A 5,974-nucleotide genomic window follows, 5' to 3' on the forward strand; every position below is an offset into this window, starting at 1 on the left:
TGACGTTTAGCAATTGTTCTCTCACTTCCAGTGAAAGAGGAGTTGGACATCTCTTTATCTCTGTTTTCGACTATTTGACAGCTATAATATGATGACGAAGTGAATTCAATTTACTTCACACTAGTAAACCAGTAGATCTCGCGGTAAAAGGCAGATATCAGACTAAAATGTACGAATAGTTAAACTAACAAAAATAATCTTACAACATCGAAAGAGAATAGAAAATTTAAAAAGCTCTTTCACAGTTGCTGCGACACTTACATAATATGTAATATCATATATTTGGATCAGAAATTAAAAGCAAAATACTGGGTGGTTGGATGAAGAGTCTAAAAGGTTGATAGATCTTAAAAATTAAGCAGAAAAGAGCTTAAGAAACACTAGCCTCTGAAGAATTATACTAGTACATTGAAAGAAAGAGAATAGCGACCAAAGCGAGTGAGAAGAAAAAAACGAGAGTCCATTAGGACAGCTTCAAAACGTTGTGTGTGACTTAACGACAAACAATCCCTCAAATTTTATAGAAAAATTAAGGTAGATAAACTAGGAGTTCAACTGAGAATAAACATGTGTGAAAGAAAAAAAGCAAAGTACTAACAGTGAAGATTAAAATAGAAGAGAGATGGGCTGAACACTTCAAAGAGCTCTTGAATGTCGGCGAGTTTGATTTTCACACGGAATTCAGCATAATGTGTCTGAACAGTGAACAGTGTCCAACTGTCTGAATCATCAACCGCAATCAATGTAAAAAATACGATGTGCTATCAAACAAAACTTCAAGTTGCCTGGGGAGAATACTATAATAGATGAGCTCAAAAGAAACGTAAGAATCCTGTTCTTTGAAAGAATTCATTGATCTGGAACAAAGAGTGACACGCGATGAAAAAATTATATACGTATTTTTTTAATTTAATTTAATTTTCACTATAATTGAAATTATTGTTTTATTATACTATTTTTAAATTGAAACACGAAGTTTAGTCGCGTTATAATTAAAATCGGCCGCTTTTGCATAAGCACAAGCAAGCTAGTTTATGTTTTACTCATTAATCATAATAAATTAAAAACTATAACTATTATTAGATAATATAATTTAGTTTACTGATGTTTACTAAAAACATAAAAAAAGCAAAATTGAAGAAAATGGAAACGAACGGAAAAGTCCGAAAACAATTAAGAAAGTTTAGTGGTAAGCTTTGTGTGGCCACGAGTGTATACTTACATATATGTACAATCGCATGATCTTGGTGGCCAACTTACGGGTCCATTTCTTGAGATGAATTGTTGTCCGAAGTTTTCCCTCAAAATGGCCATAGAATCGCGAGCTGTGTGGCATGTAGCGCCATCTTGTTGAAACCACATGTCAACCAAGTTCAGTTCTTCCATTTTTGGCAACAAAAAGTTTGTTAGCATCGAACGATAGCGATCGCCATTCACCGTAACGTTGCGTCCAACAGCATCTTTGAAAAAATACGGTCCAATGATTCCACCAGCGTACAAACCACACCAAACAGTGCATTTTTCGGGATGCATGGGCAGTTCTTGAACGGCTTCTGGTTGCTCTTCACCCCAAATGCGGCAATTTTGCTTATTTACGTAGCCATTCAACCAGAAATGAGCCTCATCGCTGAACAAAACACGCGCGCGAAACACATTTCGAACCGAACACTGATTTTGGTAATAAAATTCAATGATTTGCAAGCGTTGCTCGTTAGTAAGTCTATTCATGATGAAATGTCAAAGCATACTGAGCATCTTTCTCTTTGACACCATGTCTGAAATCCCACGTGATCTGTCAAATACTAATGCATGAAAATCCTAACCTCAAAAAAATCACCCGTTACTAGCTGTTACCCTGTGTGCCTCGCTACACCTAAATCGATTAAAACTCTTAAGGGTTTTTACTCTGTGTTTTATTTATTGTTGTAAAACTGTTACTTATTTATAAAATATATTGGTATACAACATTTTTGGTTTTCCACCTGGCGCGTAAATGAATAAGCACCTTGGTGTTCCCATTCTCGAGCATGCGACGAACAATTGGCCGTGGGAGAAGCACGGTTCTTTCAAATTGACGCCGCACACTTGAAACGTTTGCCCTTGCGATTTGCTGATGGTCATCGCAAAGGCAAGACGTACTGGGAACTGCAAGCGCTTAAATTCAAACGGCATGTCCGTTGGAATCATGGGAATGCGTGGTAAGAGTACGACATCACCTGCTGCCTTGCCATTTAGTATTGTTGCTTCAATCAAATTTGGCCACAATTTTTTGACTGAAAGCCTTGTGCATTACACAAAGTCGGTGGATTAAGATTTCGTAGAAGTATAATGGGTGAACCGACTTTCAGGACCAAACGATGCGGTGGCAGACCGGGGGGATCCAAAGAATTCAAGAACTCAGTTGGATAATTGACTACTTCATCTTGATTCAAAACGCTATCAATCGATATATATGTTGTAGCTTCTCCTGGCAGTTTTTCTTGAATGGCAAAATTGATTTCGTTGACGTGTACATTTTTTGGTGCCAATATTGCGCGTTCACTTAAATAATCGTTGCGTTGATAGTATTCAACAATATTCGGAAATACACTTTCAATCAATTCTTCTTTCGATTGTAAAAGTGTACAAAAGTTGTTCAGCAATGTGATCAAACCGGTATCATCGATTGGTATTTTGCCTTCGCCAATGTCCAACAACTGCTTCGAAAACGCCGCTGCGGATCGATCATTTTGCAATTGGACTCGCATGTTGATGGTAAGAGTCAGCCTTTGAACATGTCTTTTTAAACATGCGTTTATTTCGTCGGCAGGAGTTGATCGAGGAATGACTGGCAAAGTTTGCCGAAAATCGCCGGATAATAAGACTAATGCTCCGCCAAAAAGTTGTTGCTTTTGGCGTAAATCTTGCATTGTTCTATTGAATGCTTCTAATGACTTTTTGTTAGCCATTGGGCACTCGTCCCATAGAACTATTCCAGCTCCTTGCAAAACTTTTGCCATTGCTGAATTCCTCGATATGTTGCACGTTGGTGTTTCAACGACTTGGATGTTCAACGGTAATTTCAACGCAGAATGTGCTGTTCGGCCGCCATCAAGTAGAGTAGCAGCGATGCCTGACGAAGCAATTGCCAGCGCAATTTCCTGCTGTGACCGTATAGTAGCAAGAATCAAAGAGATCAGAAACGTTTTCCCTGTACCACCGGGCGCATCCAGAAAGAAGAATCCACCGGCGTTATTGTCAACCACTTGTATAATCTTATCATAAGCATTTTTCTGCTGAATATTTAATTTGGTAATGTTAGCTTGTATAAAAGCACGCATTCATTGCAATCGTATTGTTGTTCACGTTGAAGCTCATGGTCAAGCATATCAATCACTGAACGATTGGGCACAGTTATGCTAAGTTGCGCTAATGCCTTATTCGCAATTGTAAGGCACAGATCTTCAACCAATATCAAAGCATCATTATACATTTGTAATGTATATAGCAAGTCTGCGTCCGATGCTCGATTACGCGCCAAAACTAATAAGTCCTCGGTCATGCAGCCTTTGTACTTATTCCACAGTTCTTGCGGATTTGACGGAAGGCATGTAGATATTATTATTGCGAATAATACGCGTATTTGTTTTGGATGAGATGTGAGTGATGCGTCATGAAGTGCGGTGTCCCAATGCATATCATCTTCTAATAAATGCAATCGCTGACATGCTTGACGATACGTCACACACAACTGACCGTCAACAGTTTTTAAATCATCAAATGATCTTGGTCCGCGCACGTTGACTAATAGCAGACGCAAATAGAAACATTCGGCGTTGTTCGGATGGATGGTGTAAATGCGTCCTATGCATCGGTTTTACGGATGCTTTCGTCGTTGAAATGTTTTCGATGATGGATTCCAAGTGAAATATTGTGGTATTTCGGAATATAGCAATGTTCTTGCAAATTCATCGGTTTCACACAACTCGAAAAAGGTAGTAAGTGTTGTCCGCGGTGGTCGTGCTGCGCTCTGTTGTATATTGTCTGCAGTGAAATAAACGCGTTGACCATTTTCGAGATGAACTGCCAAATGAAGAACAACGGGATGCCAGTCGTGTATTGGAAACGATAAAATGCGCCATACCGCTTCGTTGCTGCTAATATAACGGCCCATTTGGTATTGCTGAATTTCATCGATTGTCTGATAATCAGCCACTCCGAAAACTGCCATATCACTGCCCTTATTTACGTATTTGCAGATGTATTTAATCGATTTGACAGAGTTGCAATATTCTACATTGATGTGCGCTTCGAAAATTTTTGACAACTATGGTGAATACGGCACGACCCAACGATTATCAACATCAACGTCTTGATCCCGAACTTTTATGACCGTTGAATTACCACCATCTTCAGCGGATCGACGCCGATATAATTGATATCCGTCATTTCCAGTGATTGTATCATCAACTAAAGCTCTAGGATAGCGCTTTGAACACTTATTGTCAATCATGCATGGTGACGTTGGATTAATAGCGCCTCAAGGGCCGTGGATCATGTTTTTTGTTACAACGTCGAACAATTGTGGGTCGATTGCTTCATCTGGAATTTCCGCTGAGATGACTTTGTCAATCTGATCTGGTCGTATTTTGCGAACTAACCAAATCAAGATGTGTGCATGCGGTAATCCTCTTTTCTGCCATTCGATCGAGTACATCCAGCATCGAACTTCTCCAAAAACACAAAGTTTCACAATTAAATCCATCATTGCTTTTTGCTTTTCCCTGAATACACGTGCTGTCAAGTCGTGACGATCAGTTGTTGATTGACCGGGGAACATTCATGCTCTACCTCGGGCATTCATTTGAGTGCGTTGCTCTTCGCTGTGATTTCTTCTTAATATTGACATTCGACGTGAATCACTCGTATGCCTGCCAACCGTATTACGTTGGCGCAGTCGAGGCATTTTCTAGAGTATGCATATTTGAAGTACATAAATAAAAATGTAAAAATTAACCTAAAACTACATCTTAAACTACACACGCATATGCAATAAGACCCACCAACAGTGTATTTGCAAACCGCATGGAAGCACTAACGAAACAATAACAATACTCACTTGCTTTGTGTGTGTTGCACACAAAATCGGTTCGAATAAATGTAGCAAATCGATGGAACTAAATCTGGAAAAAACACACAATGTTGAAACACTTTTTTTTTACACACACCGCGCATTTTCAAGCGACAATCGAACCGCATGGCATCACATACGAAACAACAACAATACTCACTTGCAGAATGTTAATCACGTTGAAATCAGAGAAAAATACACACAATTTTAAAATATGTCAATAGAAAGAACAAAAAGGCAAATACGATCAACATGCGATGTCAATGTTTTTTATTAGTTGTAAACATCCGCCAGTTGTTTCTGTTTATTAGAAAGGAATTAAAAGGCATTTGACAGGACTACCAATCTTGCGGCAAAACATTATTTCATGAGAATTTGTATAGGCGGGATGTATCATTTTATTTTATTTTTTTTTTTTGCAAAACGCGCAATGATACACACATTAAATTTCTTATGTGCACCCTCCAAACAGACCCCAATCACCACTGAAAATTTCATTGAAATCGGGCAAGCCGTCTAGGAGGAGTATGCGAACAGGAAGTTTTGCCACTTAATTTTATATATATAGATATGTACATATATATGTACTGTATGTATGTATGTATTTTTACATGAGTTTCACAGTTTCAAAAATCGAAAATTTTTTTTGTCTTATTAAATTCAATAACATCTCTAGAATATTGTCCTAAATTTTCAAGTTGATCCGACTAATAGTTTCGCAGATACAGCCTTGAGAACTTGTGCGCTCGAGGCTAGCTATACTAAGTGCGCCGTCTTTAAACGTGTTTTTCTCAAAACTATGTTTTCAAAGTCGGTTGTCAAGATTTCTCGCGAACTGCTCAACCGATCTTGATGAAATTTTAC

The sequence above is a fragment of the Bactrocera dorsalis genome, chromosome 1, assembly GCF_023373825.1.
Source record: "Bactrocera dorsalis isolate Fly_Bdor chromosome 1, ASM2337382v1, whole genome shotgun sequence".
Taxonomy (NCBI): Eukaryota; Metazoa; Arthropoda; class Insecta; order Diptera; family Tephritidae; genus Bactrocera; species Bactrocera dorsalis.